The 23,477-nt window shown below is 46.6% G+C and overlaps 1 protein-coding gene across 7 annotated transcripts in view; it reads left to right on the forward strand.

Annotated features, from left to right (window-relative positions):
• Positions 1-23,477, forward strand: part of MCF2L2 (MCF.2 cell line derived transforming sequence-like 2) — a 2,345,299-nt gene that overhangs the window by 1,459,027 nt on the left and 862,795 nt on the right. The gene's annotated exons all lie outside the window — the stretch shown is intronic.

Consider the following 23,477-nt stretch of genomic DNA (forward strand, 5'->3'; position numbering starts at 1 on the left):
ACTTTGGGAACTATCCACGCCCCCTCGCTGTGACGTCAGCGCTGCTCCAATGAGAAGCCTCCGTGAGTAACAAAAAACCCAGCGAAACTTAAAAACATTTTACAGTCAAGCACAGCACTGGCAAGAAGAAGGCAGTTGCCGAAACGCGTCCCAGGTGCAAGACTTATTGAAGATACGCATAATTATTGTGTCTTATGGCGGAATTAAAGTCCTGATTACTCATGATCTCAGCTGTGTCAGACTTGTTTCTTAGAAAAGAAGCGGGATTGGTGTTTATGGTAAAGGCGGAGGTCGGCTCCGCATTTCCTGGCACGCCTCTCGTTTTGGAGCTCCGTGGAAGCCGACAGCTGTTGGTGTAATGCAGGGATGCATATAAGCGGCGCCCCCCCAACCTGAATGTTGGTTAGGTATTGGGGAGAGAGCAGTGGATTTACCTCTGAGAGGATCGGTGAGCAACAGGGCAGACCGCCTGTATTCCTGCCTGAGAGAGGAACAAGCCTTCCATGGACGACGGAGTCGTAGCGCTATCAGACGCTGGGGCAGGGTACCTACCTTAGCCTTCAAATGTGGACTGCACGGGATTCTCTACAGGCAAAATGGACATAATGGGGTATTACGAAGGAGAGCTAGAGGGAAAGTATTGACTTTGGGAACTATCCACGCCCTCTCTCTGTGATGTCAGCGCTGCTCCAATGAGAAGCCTCCGTGAGTAACAAAAAACCCAGCGAAACTTAAAAACATTTTAAAGTCAAGCACAGCACTGGCAAGAAGAAGGCAGTCGCCGAAACGCGTCCCAGGTGCAAGACTTATTGAAGATACGCATAATTATTGTGTCTTATGACGGAATTAAAGTCCTGATTACTCATGATCTCAGCTGTGTCAGACCTGTTTCTTAGAAAAGAAGCGGGATTGGTGTTTATGTTAAAGGCGGAGGTCGGCTCCGCATTTCCTGGCACGCCTCTCGTTTTGGAGCTCCGTGGAAGCCGACAGCTGTTGGTGTAATGCAGGGATGCATATAAGCGGCGCCCCCCCAACCTGAATGTTGGTTAGGTATTGGGGAGAGAGCAGTGGATTTACCGCTGAGAGGATCGGTGAGCAACAGGGCAGACCGCCTGTATTCCTGCCTGAGAGAGGAACAAGCCTTCCATGGACGACGGAGTCGTAGCGCTATCAGACGCTGGGCCAGGGTACCTACCTTAGCCTTCAAATGTGGACTGCACGGGATTCTCTACAAAATGGACATAATGGGGTATTACGGAGGAGAGCTAGAGGGAAAGTATTCACTTTGGGAACTATCCACGCCCTCTCTCTGTGACGTCAGCGCTGCTCCAATGAGAAGCCTCCGTGAGTAACAAAAAACCCCGCGAAATTTAAAAACATTTTACAGTCAAGCACAGCACTGGCAAGAAGAAGGCAGTCGACGAAACGTGTCCCAGGTGCAAGACTTATTGAAGATACGCATAATTTTTGTGTCTTATGGCGGAATTAAAGTCCGGATTACTCATGATCTCAGCTGTGTCTGACCTGTTTCTTAGAAAAGAAGCGGGATTGGTGTTTATGTTAAAGGCAGAGGTCGGCTCCGCATTTCCTGGCACGCCTCTCGTTTTGGAACTCCGTGGAAGCCGACAGCTGTTGGTGTAATGCAGGGATGCATATAAGCGGCGCCCCCCAACCTGAATGTTGGTTAGGTATTGGGGAGAGAGCAGTGGATTTACCGCTGAGAGGATCGGTGAGCAACAGGGCAGACCGCCTGTATTCCTGCCTGAGAGAGGAACAAGCCTTCCATGGACGACGGAGTCGTAGCGCTATCAGACGCTGGGGCAGGGTACCTACCTTAGCCTTCAAATGTGGACTGCACGGGATTCTCTACAGGCAAAATGGACATAATGGGGTATTACGGAGGAGAGCTAGAGGGAAAGTATTCACTTTGGGAACTATCCACGCCCTCTCTCTGTGACGTCAGCACTGCTCCAATGAGAAGCCTCCGTGAGTAACAAAAAACCCCGCGAAATTTTAAAACATTTTAAAGTCAAGCACAGCACTGGCAAGAAGAAGGCAGTCGCCGAAACGCATCCCAGGTGCAAGACTTATTGAAGATAGGCATAATAATTGTATCTTATGGCGGAATTAAAGTCCTGATTACTCATGATCTCAGCTGTGTCAGACCTGTTTCTTAGAAAAGAAGCGGGATTGGTGTTTATGTTAAAGGCGGAGGTCGGCTCCGCATTTCCTGGCACGCCTCTCGTTTTGGAGCTCCGTGGAAGCCGACAGCTGTTGGTGTAATGCAGGGATGCATATAAGCGGCGCCCCCCCAACCTGAATGTTGGTTAGGTATTGGGGAGAGAGCAGTGGATTTACCGCTGAGAGGATCGGTGAGCAACAGGGCAGACCGCCTGTATTCCTGCCTGAGAGAGGAACAAGCCTTCCATGGACGACGGAGTCGTAGCGCTATCAGACGCTGGGCCAGGGTACCTACCTTAGCCTTCAAATGTGGACTGCACGGGATTCTCTACAGGCAAAATGGACATAATGGGGTATTACGGAGGAGAGCTAGAGGGAAAGTATTCACTTTGGGAACTATCCACGCCCTCTCTCTGTGACGTCAGCGCGGCTCCAATGAGAAGCCTCCGTGAGTAACAAAAAACCCCGTGAAATTTAAAAACATTTTACAGTCAAGCACAGCACTGGCAAGAAGAAGGCAGTCGCCGAAACGCGTCCCAGGTGCAAGACTTATTAAAGATACGCATAATTATTGTGTCTTATGGCGGAATAATTAAAGTCCTGATTACTCATGATCTCAGCTGTGTCAGACCGGTTTCTTTGAAAAGAAGCGGGACTGGTGTATATATATATATATATATATATATATATATATATATATATATATATATATATATATATATATATATATATATATATATTCACTGAAAAAACCATAGGTTTCACACATGTTATAGTTAGCTGTACATTTCACTCGTAAAAAACCAATGAAATTCCCCCGTTATAGTTAGTGCAGGCAACTATAACTCACGCGACCGCAATCTTCTGCTGATGACATATGTGTCTTTATGAAAAAAAAAAATTTGTAATATATGTATAGCTAAAATTTAATGGAAGAAGACATGGGCAAATAAGTGTCTAAATACAGTATTAGCATCAGCAGAGGATTGCGGTCGCGTGAGTTATAGTTGCCTGCACTAACTATAACGGGGGAATTTCATTGGTTTTTTACGAGTGAAATGTACAGCTAACTATAACATGTGTGAAACCTATGGTTTTTTCAGTGAATTTGCAAGGTTTTTTAAATGCTAATTCCTAACTATAACGTGTGTGAAACCTATGGTTTTTTCAGTGAATTTGTACGGTTTTTTAAATGCTAAGTTACTTTACGCCATTCGTGGCGTGCGCGCCCAGTTAACGCAGTTCGTTCCGTGCACGCACGGTGCGCTTCGCGCACCTTGCGCGCACAGTGAGCACGCGGTGCGCTTCGCGCACCGCGCGCCCACTTCACGCAGTTAGTGCCGTGCACGCACGGTGGTCACGCGGTGCGCTGCGCGCACCGCGTGCCCACGTTATGCGGGATGGGCCATGTACGCACGATGCGCTTCGCGCACCGTGCGCACATGGGGGACATATTATGCACATCTTTGTGAAATGTATTCTTTGTAAATTTCATTAAAATTATATGCCATGCACACGGGGTGGGGATAATGTGGATAATTTTTTTTTTTTAAATGTTTTACCGTACGCGTACGGTAAGCGTAATCGGCGATTTTCCGAAAAAAAAATGGTTTTTTTTTTTGGGCTTGGGGGTTGTTTGGGGACCCCTATATCAATGCTGGGTGGTTAGGATCTCAAGAAACTGCCTCTTTAGACATTTTTTGCCTTCGTTTTTGCTGCTCAACTCAGAGAGCGAGAGAGAAAATGGCGGCCGCCGCTTCCTGGTTTCGACCGATTCGAATGTTTACTAAGATCTAAGAGCCAATCAAAATCGCGCTCGCGCACGCCACCGTACGCGTACGGTAAGCTTACGGTAAGCACACCGTAAGCGCACCGTAAGCTGCCACAGATATATATATTGATTTAAAGGCTATTTTCTCAGAATCTACTGAACAGATTTACACCAAACCTACAAAAGGCACTTCCTTGACCTGAGGACTACCTCTCTGCCAAATTTCAAGTAATTCTGTTCAGCTGTAGCTGTGTCTAAAGGTCCTATGGAAAAATGCATGGGAAAAACGCGTTTTGGGACCCCCCTTTTATCTCAGCCCCTGCTTGACGAATCCCCCCGAGACTTTCAGGGTAGGAGCGGAGCGGAGCGCCCCACCTATTTTGAAAAATTCGCGAGGATTCGTCGACCGGCGCCAAAGTTATTCAAAATAGAATATTGCGGATTTCCTATGGAAACGTGGTCCTAACTATAACTACCTACTGGCGACCGCCAGTAGGTAATATATATATATATATATATATATATATATATAATTGTAATTAATTATAACATGTTAGAAATATATTACAATATATATGTATATATATACATACACCTGTAACATAAACATAAAAAAATAAAAAATTATATTATAAATTAAAATATGTAATATTTTTTACAAGTACATTTTACACTGCATTGACTGCAACAGTAGGGAAAGTGTTGGATAGTGTAGGAGAACAAAATTACTATTCCCACTCCAGCGAGTGCAAGAGTAGGGAAAGTGTTGGATAGCGGAGGGGAATAATTTCATATTCCCACTCCAATGAGTGTACCAGTAGGGAAAATGTTGGTTAGCGGAGGGGAAAAAATTACTATTCCCACTCCAAGTGCAACAGTAGGGAAAGTGTTGGATAGCGTAGGGGTAAAAATTACTATTCCCACTCCAGCGAGTGCCACCATTGGTGAAAGTGTTGGATAGTGTAGGGGTATAAATTACTATTCCCACTCCTCTGAATGCAGTAGTAGGGAAAGTGTTGGATAGCAAAGGGGTAAAATGTACTATTCACACTCAAGAAAATCCGAAATTAAACACAAACAAAATATCAACATATAATAAAAAGCCAAAAACAAAAAACATATATTATAAATTTTTATAAAACATAGAAACATTTTATAATGTACATAAAAATATAAATTTTTTAAGTTTAACAAAAGTTTTGAAAAACATAAATTTTTTGTAATAGAAATTAATTTTAATATAAAAATATAATTATTACATACATGTAATATTTTGTTTCCTACCCTATAACACCACACAATTTACAACACACATCTAAATTAAATAAAAAAGTCTACCTCCATAATTAACAATTATCAATTAAAAAAATATTAATAATTCAAAACATATTTCAAAAGGTAAGAATTAGTGTACTAACCAAACGCTTATAGGTATAGAACATAAATCCCAAACAATTACAAAAATATTTATCAATCAATAAATAAATATTAATGATCAAGTAATGATTATGGTAGACTAAATTACTTTCCACCATCTACCCCAACATCAAAACACACTCCTAAAAATATTTACACAATTTCCATAACTAATTTTACATTAATACATTTATATCAGAGAACAGCAAATACTTTTTTTTATTTACTTCCCACCATTTACCACTATAAACACCACAACTGACACATCAAAATTATTACTCGTATCTCATCAAGAGTCTCTGAGACTGCAGCCCTTATATCAATAAGTATTGTTTCACTAGAAACTACCTTATCCCATTTTACCCTCCCCATGTTATTACAGAGCTGGACTTCACTAGTAGAAGGTAGCGACAGTGAGTTTGGTAGTTTTAGGATACCCTTAAGTTCCATTTTTAGAGATAGTGGATTATGGTCACTTTACACTCTCTCCAAGACCTCCATATCACAAAGGTCTGACCAATAATCTAGGCTTAATAATATATAATCAATCCTACTAGTACTCACACCATTATCAAATGTGGCGTCTCCATGTTTATCGGAGGATGAGCAGCTATTAACTGCTCTAAGCCCCCCTCCAAACACAACGCCTTAAGTTGGAGGGCTGCTTCTGACCATCTCTTAATGGGAGGTATCTCTAAACTTGGTATACTCCATAATGCATCCTCTTCTTCGGTCAGTTTAGAATCCTCACTACCAAGGGGTTCGAAGGTGGTATTGAAGTCCCCAGCTATAACTATATAGGGGTTGCCTGCCAGTCCACCCAGAAAATCTTCTAGGCAGCCAACTGTACTTGATTGTCGTCCCCCAGTAAGACCCCTTGCATAGATATTTACAATCAATATTTCCAAGGTTGGGTTGGCCTGTAAACGTACAGCCAAGATGTCATGACTATCAACAGGGACTATACTCGTGGTAAAACCCAGATTCTGCTTTACCCAAATAATTAGACCCCCGCTGGTCTACCCTTCAGCCCCTGGAGAGCTGGTTTAATAAAAAAATTAACAATCCCAACCGATAAATGGTTTGGTTGACCACGTCTCCTGGAATATGCAGATTTCATACTGCTCTATTAGGTCCTGCCAGTCTTGTGACTCCACCTTTGACTGCAGGCCCGCAATATTCCAGGAAATGTAGGATAGTACTGTGGGACATGATGGTAATGACAATTCCAAGTTCCTAGATTGGTTATATACTGGATCAGTCGTACACCCCTTATCTGGGTAAGAGGTTTGGTGCCCTTCTAAGTCATTGTTCTTTCGAACGCTGACGTGAGGTTCTGACCTTAGTCAGTCACAGCAATCCAATCCACTCACGGGAGCAAATCTATTTCCTGTGCTTATACCACCCAATTTTTCTAGAGCACCAGATTTGTGACATTCCACCCCATGGGCACACCTAACCTACCATTACCACTGCCCTGACTGTGCGGTGGATTAAAAAAAAATGCATAAGGCAAAACTTGAATTTCAAAATTATCATGTGGAATCCAACTCAATTGATCAATAAGAAAATGTGGCGCAGCCCGATTACTGAAATTTAGGATCACACAATCTCCCCGTAATGATTTTTGAGCTGGTCCTAACCATTCCACTCTTCTAGCCATTATAATTTGGTGGCTCAATGTGTCTGCCCGAATCCCTCTTAGATTTACTTGATGTGTTAGCCAGTGTAGGGATTTGTTCATTAGCTGTGTGGTAGACTCCAATTGCCACTCCCTCAAGGGTGGAACATTTCCCAAGATCAATACAAGCTCTGTACCCGACTTCTTCGTAGAATGACTAATGTCTGTAACCAGACCTGCTGCAGCGATGACTGGGAGCTCCGTCCCGGGGTTTGGATTATGACTTCTGTTATTATTATTATTATTACGTCCCTTGTTCCCAGGGGTTGATTATGCACCTTAAGCAACCCCCGGAAGTTGCACTACTAACTGGGGTCCCCTAGCTGCTAGAGGCACAGAACTCACAGAGACCGCTGCAGAGCTGGGGTCAACATTTTTGCAGTTACATTTACAATGGCAAACCCCTAGGCTTTTTATCAAAGACAGCCGCTCCTCAATTATTGATAACTTACTTAGGAGTGGATTCAGCAATAATTAAAAATTAATTATTAGCAATTAACAATTAAAATATAAATAATTATCAATAAATTAATTCACACAATTAACACTGTAAAATAAAAAATAAATAAATTTTATATCAGAAAATATTCATAAATGTATTAAAATAAAATTACTTCCCACCCTACTCCCCTATCAACCCACAAACCGCTCCTAAAAAAAGACACAATTAACATAATTAACAATCAATTATTAATTAATAATAATTGAATAATAAATTAATTCCCACAAATATAAAATATTTAAAATAAAATGTTAATTATGATTAAATTACTTCCCACTGTTCCCCTATAAACCCACAACCTGCTCCTAAAAAATGACACAATTAACATATTTACCAATTAATCAATAAAAATTAACAACCAATTATTAATTAATAATAAATGAATCACCACAATTAACACTATAAAATCAAAATTAAATAAATACTAGTAAATACAAATTAATTTTCAATTTATTTTAATTAAATTACTTCCTGCACTATTCCCCTATAAACCCACAGCCCACTACGGAACTAAAACGCAAAATTTAATTAAATATAATTAATATTCAAGTTATTATAATTAAATTACTTCCTGCCCTATTCCCCTATAAACCCACAGCCCGCTACGGAACTAAAACGCAAACTTTAATGAAAATAAAATTAATAACTTCAAAAAATTTAACACATATTAAATTTAAAAAACAAATGCGATACTTAGACAAAAAATAGAGTACATACATTTAAAATACATACTTAAATACAGAACACTAACTAAAAAAACGATATTTTAAACAACTATATTTTTGCAAACGATATTAATGACTTCGATATTTTGGAAAATGATATTTCTTACCTTAACCTCGATATTCCTGACCATGATATTCATGCAGTGGATATTTCTGTATGTCGATATTCTGCACTCGATATTAGTGCAAGTCGACATTTTCTACTCGATATTCTGACTGTTTACCGCAGTCAATAATCGGAATCACCCTGATGGTCTTGAAATAGGGTTCCTTAAAGTCGGATTAAAAACAGTTTGTTTGCTCTGTAGGCACTGGTATATCAAATCTTTTGTGGCCCTCTCAGGAAGGTTATGGAATCCTCCTATATGTTCTGGAGGCAAATCAGCTGGTGGCGGCGTTGAAGATGATGGGGCTGATATCATGTAGTCGTCCCATTCAGTATGTGTGTCTTGGAGTTCACCCTTTTACTTATCTTCTGAGGATGTGGGATCCTGGAGTGGAACTGTTGGTGGGGTCTGCTGTGGATAAGGAGACACAAGTTGAGATGGAAGAGCTTGCAGTGTTTAAGGCTGTTTTAGAGGAGATTTTGGCAGTGGAGAAACAAGCTTAGTGGTAGGCGATGATGGAAGGAAACGCCTTCTATAGTCTGACTACATGAACTGTAGGTCAGTGACTCATGATGATGGTAGAGAAACGATTTTTTGGTGGTGCTGGTGATGATATTGTGTTGGCGGGGCACAATAGGCTTGTTCATTGTACTCCTTTTCGTCATGCTCAGGTTGATATTTGATGTGTAACTCTGGTGAGCTGTGAGCCACGCCAAAGAGACCATCCTCATCAGAATCCTCCTCATCTAAAAGTGGGCTGGCAGTAATGGTGATACTTTAGTGGGGAAAGTATGCGCAGGGGTGATTTGTTTAGATTTGCCATGTTTTTCAGATTTTTCTGTCGTCAACAAGGTCGACGACAGGATCATCGTTGAAGGAGAAGTCAACACTGATTTCTTCGTCAACCGTGCTAATTTAATGGACAGCGGTGACCTCTTTAATGGCGGTAACTTCACCGACTGTGGAGACTTTGTCGATGAGGGACACTACACCGACAGAAGCGACACTGTAGACGGGATTGATGTTGAGGTAAGGATGATCTTTGCTGTCGACAAAACAGGAACTTGCTTTATGGATAAGGAGGTCATCGACGAGAGAAATGAGGGTGTGGAGAATGTGGAGACAGTGACTGTAGACGAAGTAGTGGTTTTCATTGACGATGACGTTGACGATTATCTTCTTGTCGATGATTTTCCATTAACAGAATGGAGGGTGGCTTCTTGAAAGTGTGGGTCACCCAAGGAAGTGATCTCGGAGGCTGACTGATTTAAAAGGTATTTTTGAAGAGAAAGATTGTTTTCTTTTCTTTTTGTTTTGAGGGGATCGCACCATTTGGATGTACTGCGTTCTTTGTGAGAACTAGGAGAGGAGGTTTTTGATTACTTTTTAGATGGTTCCAGAGAGGAATGAGGATGAGAAGCCCTCTCTCTCTCTCTCTTTTAATTGATTTTCTTGAGGATGCAGATGAAGACTCATCACTACCCAACACTGCCTTCTTTCTGTTTTTAAGCTTGTGAAGCCATAACAGCAGCCTGCCCTCCCGATTCTTAAGAGTGTTTGAGGAGAAGGTACGACATACCTTACATTCCTTTGCTTTATGTGAAGGGTACATGCAATAAATGCAGTCCTGGTGAGGGTCATCGAAGTGAAGCCTCTTTTTGCCACAGGTAGAACAGGACCTGAATAGGCTCTACTTTGCTTTCTCCAACATGGTGAAATCCGATTTTAGCAAGACAAAACACAGATATAGATGGAAGATGATATATCTGTGAATATCTGAAGAAATGTAAGCTCCAAAATCGCTGTAGAAAAGGCCTTGGACAGAAAAGCTTAGCAGAGCTCAGTGCAGACTCCCTCACTCAATGTGCAGTAGAAAATCTGAGGGAACGGAGCTTCTCACATGAAGGTTTTAGAGGGTAATACCAGCTGATTGGTTAAGACTTAAGTTTGGTCTCTTTTTTAAAATGACAAAATGATTATAAATTACTTATTGAACTAAAGGGCCTATCCCTTTTCTAGTCTATACCTATCATTACACTGCTTTTATAAGGTACAGAGTACTCCCATCTTGACGACAGGTATTGATTCAAGCACGAGAATCTATGAAAGTTCCAATACTGGAGTAAACAGCAATCACCCTTATGGAAAGAGCCCTGAGGCCTTGAGGCAGGTCCTTCATGGTCAGCTCAAAGCATAGTTTGGAGCAGGTCTAAAAAAAAAAAAAGGTAGTACATCATCCTCTTCTGGACTGCCTCATCCTTCTTGGGTCCATAAAAACCAAGCGGTACTCCCTGGTTCTTTCAAATTAGAAGCTGAGCCATGAGTCTGAATGATGTAGCCATCCATCTTCCTTCTCTTGATGTGGAACAGGAAAGAACGCTGGCAGGTTGATAGATTGCTACAATAAATGATGACACAAACCTAGACAGAAAGGAGACCCGCGTCCCAAGTACCAGCTTGCCCGCAAGGAAAGAGGGGAATGGAAGTTGGACCAAAATGGCCTCTAGTTCTCTTATGTGTGCAGCAGAGGTGCTGCCAATGAACACTTCTTCAGCATAAGTAGTAGAGGTCTCAGACAGAAGCAGAGTATGGGCTCAAAGAACACCCTCAACAAAAACCCCAGGCCCAAATTCAAATTTCATTGGAGAATGATAAACATAGACTAAGGAAGCAAATGAATCAACCCTTACAGAAACTACATAACAGCAGATTATATGAATAAAGACTGATAATCAGGTAATCACAAACAAACTGATAAGGCTCAAATGTAGCCCTTAATTGTGCTCAGAATAAAGCCTTGTCAGGCCAAAGAAAGCACAAACCACTAAACATCACAACGTTGTCTTGCCCGGATCGACTTTCTTTTCAGCATACCAACAACCAATATGTGACCAGGAGCTGTAGTAAATGGTTTAGGTGGAGAGTCAGCAAGAAGAAAGTCTGACACTCATTTTTTTTTTTTAAAAGAATTTTTATTGAGTTTTCCCCAACCATCGCAGCATTAAATCTACGTTACATACAATGGCCTCTTGCAAGAGAACTAGGCAGCATAGGACTTTTCAGGAAAAACTAGTTCCTCAACATTTTCTCCCCTAACAGCCCCACCCCACCCCCTCTGTACCCCCACCCCCCCCTTGTCAGTGTGCCCGCGTCAAACCCCATCCGGTTGAGGCACACAGTGCCCCATGTATCGAGAGAGCCTAACTCAAACTTATGGGATGAGCTCCATCATTGTTCTCAAAAAGACCAGAGGCTTCACGCTGCCACACATTTGCGCACCACGCCTCCAACCTGACCACTTGGCACGTCTTAAGATATTGTAGGAATGCCGATTCCTCGCGGAAAGTACTCAAGTGGCCTCATCCTGAGCAGACTCCCCAGCGGTCCCAGGGGGCCCCTCCGCAATCCCCGTGTTCCGGACCATGCGTGCAGGAGCCCCAACTTCCTCATCCAGCTCCCCCGGGCAACGAAGCTCCTCTACTAAGGCTCCCCACACCCTAGCAGCGTCTAGCGCATTGTCATTAGAAGCACGCCTGGCCAGTTGTAGACTAAGCGTCCCTTCGTTCCCTGCCCAAACCAAGAAACTCGCCTTCCACCTCCTAAAGCTCGGTCCGGCCGTTGCCTTCCAATGTATGGTAAGCTCCCTCTTCGCCATTATCAGCCCCAAATCATAAAATTTGCTCGTAATTTTTGTACTGGGGGTGTGCGGAAACCAAAGCAAAAGGCAAGTTCCCATGTCCACTTCCAGCTCACGCTCAGTCACTTGATTCAAACACGCCACCACATCTGCCCAGTAGGAGCCCAGACCCGGATAGGACCAGAACATATGTCCGAAGTCAGCCCCTTCCGCATTGCACCGAGGACACAGTGATTGAGAGCCTCCGAAATACCGCAAAATCTTTGCCGGAGTTAAGTAGGCTCTGTGGAGAGTGTAAAATTGGACCAGTTGAAACCTAGCATTGCGTGTGCCCTTCCAGGTGCGCCGTAACAGCTGCGACCACGTCGTCTCTGGAATAGGCCTACCAAGGTCCCCCTCCCATTTTCCCCGCAGGGCAGCCAGGGTCGAGAGCCCTTCCGTGGACAGCCGCCTATAGAGACAGGTGATGGCCTTAAATGTACCCGCTGCCATAATGACGTACTGACATCCCAAGGACGTTGGGGGTTCCGACAGCCCCATCTTCCAATGTTTCTGAATCCCTGACACCAAGGCAGAATGAAGAAGATAATCCCCCCTCGGCAAGTCAACATCCCTCTGCAACTCCTGGAACGGCAACAAAACCCCGTCTCTGTAGAGATTCCCAAGCATGTGAGCCCCGCACTCCTCCCAGCCCGCCAACGCCGACCAGTCCCCGCCATGTGGGAGAGCCGTACAAATGCCCAAAGGAATTTCCGGGGCATATGGGACCGCGAAGCCTGGTCGTTTCTGACTGCGGATCCAGCAGAGCCGAAGCGTGCGCTCCTCGAGTGTGAGCTGGTCCAACCTGAGTTTTTGCTGAAGCACAGTAAATGGCAACACATGCCTAGGGATGATCCTACCCTGCGGGCCCTCAGGGCCTCTAAACTCGCGCCCTACGGCCTGTGTAAGCCATTGCAGCTGCGCTGCCAAATAATACCATTCAAAATCTGGAGCTGCCGGCCCCCCCTCCTCCCTCGGTCTCATCAGAGTGGCCAACGCCACCCGTCGTCTGCCTGATCCCCAAATGAACCCTGTCGTCAGTGCCCGGAGCGCCTTGGAAAAGGAAGCCGGAATCCATATCGGCAAGGTACGAAAGAAGTAAAGCAATCGCGGCAGCGCTACCATTTTCAGCAGCACCACTCGCCCAGCCACCGACAGCGGGAGGGTGCGCCAGAACGCCATACTCCCCTTAAGCCCCCTCATCGCGCCACCCACATTTCCCTCGAAAAGATTGGCAGGAGCGTGAAAAATGCGGACGCCCAGGTACGGTAGGCAGGCAGGTTCCCAACGTAGATCGTCAAGCGCCACAGGCGCCTGGGCCCCAGGGGACAGAGGAAACAGGCAAGTCTTAGTCCAGTTTACCTGCAACCCCGATAAGTAGCCAAACTCCCAGAGCAGGGCTCTAGCAACCCGCAAGGAATCCTGCGCACCAGCTAGATACAACAAGGGGTCCAAAAAGTCTGACACTCATAACATCGTATGGTAAACTGAAAGAAAGAATGGTTAATAAATGGTACAATAATTCCCTGCACTTTAATATATATTCATTATAGTCTTCCACCACAATTGCGTGGCAGTACTTTTCTCTGGAACATGATTGATAAGATTCAGACGATACCTGGCTAGAATTGCATGAAAGACCTTGTATAATTCAGATGGGATACTATCAGGGCTCTTTGTTTTTTCAAACTTCAGTGATCTGCGAGTCTTGTCTAGTTCAAAGGCAAACAAATACTGACCCCAGCTGCTGAAAACTGGTAGCCATAGTATGGATAGGTGGCGGTAAAATGGTTTATTGTATTTTGTTTTGTATCACCCTTATTTTTTCAATTTTGTTGTGTCGTAGGTATAATACACTTTGACAAGGTTGAAACAAACAATAACAACCCATTGCCCGAAACAGTCCACTGTATCAACCCCAGTCCAACATATACTCATTACAAATACAGAGTAAATGGGATCCTGATGGTTCATAGTTGGTTAGCAGATCAGGAGTAAAATATGACAATACATATAGTACATTGCAAAATAGGTCTGTCGCTTTACAGCTACGCCAGTTCAAGTAGTCTCATATTTCCTCTTCCGTGCTGTCTACTGCTGATCCATTGGAATAATCCTCATAGGTCTGAAACTGCTCAAACACGAGACCCAAGTTGCAATATCATCCTGAGCCCTGTCATCATGCCAAGACATCCTGATGTGTTGTTCTTCAGCCACCGCCCACTCAAGGACATCTTTTACCCACAGGCTGCCCTGCGGCACCCGCACGCCCATCTAACCAATTGCCACCCGCCTTTTGGTCAATAGAAGGGTAAGCTGCATATATTTGTATGGCATTTTCCTGCCTCTCGGTCGGGCCTCTTTGCCCAATAAACCTGCCTATGGTGTGAGAGGGATCTGGAGCCCGAGGCGCCCTCGATCCATGGAACCACCTTTGTCAAAAACACACCCAACTCCGGACACTGCATAGCCAAATGTAGAACATTCAACACTTTTTGTGGGTCAATCTTAGCAAGGCGTATGGGGTGCAGTACATGCAACCAGGTAACTGAAATGTATGAGCTTGAACCTGTTATTGCATGACAACTTGCGGACCAGCGCACAGGCCCTGCTCCATTCTGCATCAACAAAGGGTCCAGCTAACTCCCTATCCCACAACAGTTGCGTCCGCATCTGAGGTTGAGTGAGGTCCCCCTCTGATGGCCTTGTATAGAGGTGTGATGAAGTGTCTTCCCTCCCCCCAACGGAGGGTGCTAGAGCCGCTGGGAACGTATACCATACCTACCGAGCCTTGTTTACCAGTTTCGCGTGCTGCAAGAACTGAATGGGTCCCAACTGCAGTTAATCTATAGCTTCCTGAAAGAAAATAAAAGTGTCTCCAGGGTTAGAGATTCCCAGCCAGCAAGCATCCACCCTCTCTCTGTTGGTCCTTGGACATATCCTCATCAGTAATGTGAACCAGAGGGGAATCCCATAACCTCAGCTCTCTGTCAAAGGGCGCAAGAAGGAGCACCTTGGTGACCACTCTATCCCATAGAGCCACCGTCTACCATATCAGATATGGGACTGGGAAGGCGGGCCAGCACCTGCTCATAAGCAGGCATGCGCACCATCATCAGAACCCCTGTAATATTCTCTTTTCCCAATTATCCAAGTCTGTAAGTCATTTTGCTAAATATTGCAGGTGGGCTTCATAATAGTAATGCTGCATTTCCGGTAGGGGTAGACCCCCATCCTCCATATCCCTCTCTAGAACTGTCAAGGCCACTCTACTGCAACAACCTGTCTACACCAGGGAGGTCAGCAAGCTATCCAATTTTCTAAATATCCCAGCCCAATGGGAGACAAAGAGTTCAGTACTTCATACAGACATCGGGGGAGAAAAAACATCTTAGAGATGGCCACCCTGCCCATAACTGTAAAGGGAATTGTGTTCCAATACTGCACAGACATCTTGAGCCCCTGTAGCATCCTTCCAATACTATGCCACATGTGCCTCTCCTCAGTGTGGCCACCCAGATTCCCAAATACAGAAAACTGTCTGTTTCCCATCTGAAACCCAGATCTGGAAAATGTTCTCATGGTACTCCCACCAGTCCCCCCGCGAAGGAAATAAAAGGGTTTTTATTGTGAATGACCCGCAGGCCAGAGACCTCTCCAAAATCCATCAAACACTGCATCAGGTTCAGCACAGCCACCCTAGGGGAGCGGCGATACACTAGTGTGTTATCCGCATATAGCAAGATGATATGAAACGTGTCCCTGACTGGTATTCCCTTTTGCTCATTTCCTGTCATTACAGAATAGGTAAGGGCTCTAGAGCCAAGGCAAAAAATAAGGGTCAAATAGGGCAGCCCTGTCTAGTTCCCCTACCTACAAGCCAGGTGTCATACAACGTACCGCTCACCTGAACCTGGGCCACTGGTGCCGTATGCAGTATCCACACCCACTGGCAAAACGAGGGCCCAAACCACATGGCCTCCAACACTGCCAGCAAATATGACCAGTCCACTGTGTCAAATGTCTTCTCGAGCCATTTCATGGTCCTGGTCGGCAATATCTTGCAGTACGTGTCAGCCTGCGTATATCAAGAGCTTTGCTGTGGCCCACGGTGAAGCAGCACTGATTATCATGCAGGAATTCCTGGCTCACCTCCTCGGAAACGCGTCCCTAAAAGCTTACAGAGCCTTGACATCTGAGTTGATCATGGTTAGTGGTCGATTGTCAAGAATTCCTGTCATGCGAGGGGAGGAAAACGGTAACCAGCGAAAACGGACTACATCTCCCAGGATGCTTAGCGGTTGAGAGGTTATGTAAACAGGAGAGCTGTTACATAACTCAAGGAAAACACGCCCTTATGTAAACAGGAGAGCTGTTACATAACTCAAGGAAAACACGCCCTTATGTAAACAGGAGAGCTGTTACATAACTCAAGGAAAACACGCCCTTATGTAAACAGGAGAGCTGTTACATAAACTCAAGGAAAACACGCCCTATAAAGGGAGGAACCGGGAGGTACAACGCTGTCGGATATTGTGTTTACACCGACGTACCTGCTTAGTGAAGAGCAGTGTTCTGGAGTGGTGCTCCAGTAAGGCAAGAACGGAGGTAGGTCGAGTCGTTACTCCCTGGGCCGTGTCTTGCCCCATCGTCACCTGTGAAGGACCCGGAAGCTCTACCGGATAACCATTGAGCTTCGATTTTTGACTCGGCTGAGTCAAAGCGCAGTGGCGCTTTTGCTGGTTGGAGTCGTAACTCCCAGCCCGACCAGAGATACAGGGACTGCCAGCTGTAACGCACACCAGGGGGTGTTTGCCGCGTTACAGACTCGGAAGTCCACGGGATCGATCGAGCGGCTGCTCTCGGTTCAGTCTTCTTTGCTTGTGATTGGGGTATCGGTGACGCATCACCAGGAGGTGACTCCGCGTCCCGGTGCAGTCTGAGGAAGAGGTTGAGCGGCTGCTCCCTTCAGGTAGAGACCCCGGCTGGGTGTTTCCCTGACTCCTCGATTCTCCCCAACACTCTTCGTGCCCCTCACAGCCTACCGATTGGCATTGTCGGCCATTTCATTTCTGCCCTCTGTTGGCATACGCCGGGATCGGCGTATATGCAGAGGACGGTTAGGACCATCCGTGCTGTGGGCTGGTAACGTACTTAGCCTGGAGGATTCCAGTGACTATAACCTTTGTTTATTCCTTGTATTATTTTTGCCTTCATTAAAATAACTAAACCTTCACAAGTGGTTGCGTTCTCATTATCGTGTCTGTTAAACGATCCTGAGACGTTCAGGGCGTTACAAAATATCCGACCTTAATAACACTAACTGTCTCCCGGTCGATAACAGACATGGCAACACTTGATGATGTGCTGGCTGCTTTAGCGACCGTGCAAATTGAATTGGCTGCCTCCAGGCAAGAAACAGCCGATGTAAAAGCCAGACTGGATGCTATCCAATTGGACCCGCTCGCGCCCAGCACCTCCCTCACGAACCAGACCCCTGCGGTAGTAGTGGAAATGCCGGTAGCCGTCCCCTTGGCAACACCAGAGAGGTACAGTGGGGATCCTAACACAGTGCAGGTATTCCTCACACAAGTGGCGCTACATTTATCGTGCAAACCAAGGGCGTTCCCCACGAGTCAGGCTCGTGTGGCTTTCCTTATATCCTATTTGTCTGGAAACGCGGCACAATGGGCCGTACCTCTGGTGAGCAGGGACGACCCCATCTTATGTGATTGGGGTGCTTTTCGCGAGGAATTCCTGAAGGTCTTCGACAGAAGGGCTGACTCGTACACGGCGGACCGTGAAATGCTTGAGTTGAGACAGGGATCCAACGACCTGGTGCAGTATCTCAACGCGTTCCGAAGGCTGGTTGCGGAAACCAAGTGGCCTGTTGCTAAACAGACGGCGCTCTTCCATCACGGGCTGTGCGATGAGCTCAAGGACGCCGTGGCTCATATTGACCCACAACCCAAGACATGTGAGGGCCTTATCAACCTGGTATTACGGCTGGAACATAGGCTAAGTGAAAGAAAGGGGGATCATGGGAGAAAAGGAAAATCCCTTCCATCCTATGTGACAGTGGGAAGTCCTGAAACTGCCACCGCATCCAAGGGAGAACCCATGGACATCGGCGCAATACGAGCGAGCCTCACAGCCACGGAGAAAGAATCACGCCGTAAACAAGGAGTGTGCCTATATTGTGGCAAAAAAGGCCACTACGTACGTGAATGCCCTGCCAAACCGAAGACGTCACGTTATCGGGCCAACCGGTCGGTAACAGCCGTGGTGGACGTACCGGCGGAAAACTAGAGGACTCCCAGACCAAAGAAGGGGCATCTCGGAGTCACTCATCCATCCCTTCACTTTCCAACTCGGTCACTAAGGGACAACGACACCTGTTTCTCACGGTGCACGTGGGAGTGCATGACCAGTGGATACCCGTTGTGGCCATGGTGGATTCAGGGGCCACTGGCATGTTTATGGACCACAACGAGGCATGCAGGCTAGGGCTAGTGCTTCTTCCCAAAGCTGTACCCGAAGACGTCTATGCTGTAGACGGAAGGCGATTGGTGACGGGGCCCATCGGGCAGCACACGGGGGTCCTTCCGATGAGATGTGGGAGGAACCATTTGGAACAAATCGATTTTAACATCATCCGAGCGCCCCAATATGGCGTCATATTGGGATTGCCGTGGCTACAGAAACACAACCCCTCTGTGGATTGGCCAACACATCGCATCGAACTGACGTCACCGTATTGCATCCTGCATTGTGGAATAAGAACGGAATCCTTTGACGCAGATGAGAGCGGGAGTCAGACGGTGGCTACAGCGGCAGAAAAATATGTGGCTCTCCCCCAGGCTTATCACAGTTTTGAGGATGTATTTGATGAGGTGAAGGCGGAAGTGCTACCACCACATAGACAGTTTGACTGCCAGATCGACCTGGTGCCAGGGGCCAGCGTTCCCAGCGGCAGGCTGTATGCCCTGACGGAGCCTGAAAACGTGCATCTCCGGGGGTACCTGGATAAACTCCTCAAGCTAGGATTCATCCGCCCGTCCAAGTCTCCGGCCGCCTCGCCACTCTTCTTCATCCCGAAGGCTAATGGGGAGCTGAGAGCCTGTGTGGACTTTAGGGCATTGAATGCGATAACCGTAAAGAATCGGTACCCCTTGCCTCTCATCAGTGTACTTCTGGAACAGGTCAAGAAAGCTCGTATCTACACCAAGTTGGATTTGAAAGGGGCATACCATCTGGTGCGCATGAGGGACGGAGACGAGTGGAAGACCGCCTTTAAGACCAGGTTCGGCCTTTTTGAGTACCTCGTCATGCCGTTCGGTCTGTGCAACGCCCCGGCAGCCTTTCAGTACTTTTTGAATGAGGTATTCAGAGAGGAGTTGGATATCTACGTGGTCGTATATATCGACGACATCCTCATCTATTCGTCCAGTGTGGAGGAGCACGTACACCACGTCAAAGCTGTGCTCCAAAAGCTGAGGGAAAACATGCTGTTTTGTAAACTCAGCAAGTGTGACTTCCACGTCACATCCGTGGAATTCCTCGGAGTGATGCTGAGTCCAGAGGGACAGGAGATGGCAGAACGAAAGATCAAGGCGGTGAAAGAATGGCCGGTGCCCCAAAGCGTGAAGGACGTCCAAAGTTTCATTGGCTTCGCCAACTTTTACAGGCGGTTTATAGATGGATTTTCAGGATTGGTGGCCCCAATCACACAGCTACTGAGGAAGTCCAAGGAGTTTGTCTGGTCCCCTGAAGCGAACACAGCCTTTGAGGCCCTGAAAAGCGCCTTTGGTAAGGCGCCGGTGTTGGCTCACCCCGATCCGGATCTCCCCTACGTGGTGGAAGCGGACGCATCGGATGTGGCGCTGGGGGCTATCTTGTCCCAACGCAACCACGACACAGGGGTGCTTCATCCCGTTGCGTACATGTCCCGCAAACTCAACGACGCCGAATGCAACTACCATATTGCGGAGAAGGAGCTTCTCGCAATCAAGGACGCCTTCACCGAATGGAGGCATTGGTTGATGGGGGCAAGACATGTGGTATCGGTGTACACGGACCATCGGAACCTACAGTTCATGACGGCCACAAGACACCTTTCTCCCAGACAGCTGCGGTGGATGATCTTCTTTGCGGGGTTCAACTTCCGCATCACATATCGGCCGGGGACGGAAAACCGGAAGGCGGACGCCCTGTCCCGTCAATCTGCAGTTAAGGAACCATTGCCTGCGACCGAGCATTCCATCATTTCCCCGAGGATGGTATTGGGGGTTATCCAACCGGATACTTTCCTGAGGGGAATAAAGAGAGGGATCAGGTCATTCGCATGGCGGAGGTGGCTCCTCAGTCACAGAGAATGGCAGCTGAAGGACGGGATACCCCTGAAGGGCAGGTGCCTATTGATACCCACGCCTAGGCTAAGGAAACAAGCATTCATCTGGTGCCATGACTCTCCATGCGCAGGTCATTTGGGCTTTGAAAAAACGGTGGCTAGCATGGGACGGCATTTCTGGTGGCCAACCATGAGAGTGGATGCCAGGAGGTGGGGACAGGAGTGTCCTACGTGTGCTACCATGAAGGCAGACCATGGCCGAACCCAAGGGCTCTTACATCCACTTCCGACCCCGGATAGACCATGGGATAGCATATCACTGGACTTCGTGGTGGGCCTACCGGTAGACCAGGGGATGACGGCAATACTGGTGGTGGTGGATTACTTGACGAAAATGGGGCACTTCATCCCCTGCAAGAGAGTCCCTACGGCCGGGGAATTGGCGTCACTACTCCTAAAGAATGTGGTACGACTGCATGGATTACCTGGGGTGATCGTGTCGGACCGGGGGTCGCAGTTTACTGCGCAATTCTGGAAGACTTGGTGCACTGCGCTGCATGTTAAGACCGCCCTGTCCACCAGCTACCACCCTCAAACGGACGGCCAAACCGAGCGCCTGAACCAAACGTTCAAACAGTATCTGCGATGTTTTGTGGACCAGGGCAGGGAAGAATGGGTCGACTTGCTATGGGTTGCAGAGATAGCCTATAACAACGCCACTCACAGCTCCACACAGTCATCTCCGTTCTATAGCAACTATGGCCAACATCCCAGGTTCTTGCCATTTCTACATCCGTTCAGAGAGGACAGGATTCCCGCCACAGCGGACAGGGTGGCACACATAAAAGACACGTTGATGCGCTCAAGGGCTGTCCTAATAGAGGCCAAGAGAAGATACAAGGCTGCGGCAGACAGGAAGAGAAGGCCCGGGCCACTGTACCGCACTGGAGACTACGTCTGGATATCCACAAGAAACATGAGGTTTCGAAAGAACAGTGTGTTCCATCCCAAGTACATGGGCCCCTATCGAATTACCAAGTGTATGGGTCCCGTGAACGTGAAGGTGTGCTTGCCCCAGTCATTGCGGATACACCCTGTCTTTCATGTATCATTGCTCAAACCAGCACCCTCCAAGCCGTCTGGGACACCTAGGCCGGTATGCGTGGAGTCGGAGGTGGAGTATGAAGTGTCGGGCATACGGGCGTCCAAATGGCGCAGGGGGAAGCTGTGGTACCTGGTTGCGTGGAAAGGCTATGGCCCGGAGGAGCAGTCATGGGAACCGGCTGAAGGGGTTCATGCTCCGCGCTTGGTCTCCTTGTTCCATCGGCGTTTTCCTGCCAGCGCTGGACCCGTGGGGAGCCGCTGAGAGGGAGGATGTACTGTCAAGAATTCCTGTCATGCGAGGGGAGGAAAACGGTAACCAGCGAAAACGGACTACATCTCCCAGGATGCTTAGCGGTTGAGAGGTTATGTAAACAGGAGAGCTGTTACATAACTCAAGGAAAACACGCCCTTATGTAAACAGGAGAGCTGTTACATAACTCAAGGAAAACACGCCCTTATGTAAACAGGAGAGCTGTTATATAAACTCAAGGAAAACACGCCCTATAAAGGGAGGAACCGGGAGGTACAACGCTGTCGGATATTGTGTTTACACCGACGTACCTGCTTAGTGAAGAGCAGTGTTCTGGAGTGGTGCTCCAGTAAGGCAAGAACGGAGGTAGGTCGAGTCGTTACTCCCTGGGCCGTGTCTTGCCCCATCGTCACCTGTGAAGGACCCGGAAGCTCTACCGGATAACCATTGAGCTTCGATTTTTGACTCGGCTGAGTCAAAGCGCAGTGGCGCTTTTGCTGGTTGGAGTCGTAACTCCCAGCCCGACCAGAGATACAGGGACTGCCAGCTGTAACGCACACCAGGGGGTGTTTGCCGCGTTACAGACTCGGAAGTCCACGGGATCGATCGAGCGGCTGCTCTCGGTTCAGTCTTCTTTGCTTGTGATTGGGGTATCGGTGACGCATCACCAGGAGGTGACTCCGCGTCCCGGTGCAGTCTGAGGAAGAGGTTGAGCGGCTGCTCCCTTCAGGTAGAGACCCCGGCTGGGTGTTTCCCTGACTCCTCGATTCTCCCCAACACTCTTCGTGCCCCTCACAGCCTACCGATTGGCATTGTCGGCCATTTCATTTCTGCCCTCTGTTGGCATACGCCGGGATCGGCGTATATGCAGAGGACGGTTAGGACCATCCGTGCTGTAGGCTGGTAACGTACTTAGCCTGGAGGATTCCAGTGACTATAACCTTTGTTTATTCCTTGTATTATTTTTGCCTTCATTAAAATAACTAAACCTTCACAAGTGGTTGCGTTCTCATTATCGTGTCTGTTAAACGATCCTGAGACATTCAGGGCGTTACATCGATATGAGGCGTGTTCAGCTGCATCCCACAATTACAATTGCAATTACAGATTATAAAAGGGAAAACATATTTCATTACATAATATTAAGATCATCTTAAACTCCAAATCAGTAGACCCTGGTGACTGAATTCGGAAATGCAGCTTGTAGTCTTGCCTAAACAAGGCACCGGATTTTGTTGGCATGCCAATTTAAAATAGTCTAAGTCTAAGAAAGTTTACTGAAAAAAAGCTGTTGATCTGAGGTGAATATCAACAACATATCGCTTCCTTAACTGTTCTTACGTTGTTCTTTATAAAGAATTAGAGCAAATATTTCCTTTTCAGGTCCAATAAATTTGGCCAACTGCATAATATATGGGCCAAAGATTCACATTTATAGTCAAACTCTGCAACGATTATGAGAGTAAAAATTCCTTTTCTAGGAGCTGTCAAATTCGGCAGTACGTATATACAGAAAACAAAACGATTTGTTTTTTTTAGCTACCTTCAAGTTTGAGTCGAGATACGGTTCTTTTAGGTAGCGGTATGAGTCTTTCAGCTATTTCCCGGGATACATGATAATGCAGACAGAGGAGGTAGGTTGTGATTATCGAGGCAGCTCTCAATATGGCTACTGAGTTGTTCAAGAGGTTAGAGATGTCAGAGATGAATAAGA

This window comes from Triturus cristatus, chromosome 11 (genome assembly GCF_964204655.1).
Source record: "Triturus cristatus chromosome 11, aTriCri1.1, whole genome shotgun sequence".
Lineage (NCBI taxonomy): Eukaryota > Metazoa > Chordata > Amphibia > Caudata > Salamandridae > Triturus > Triturus cristatus.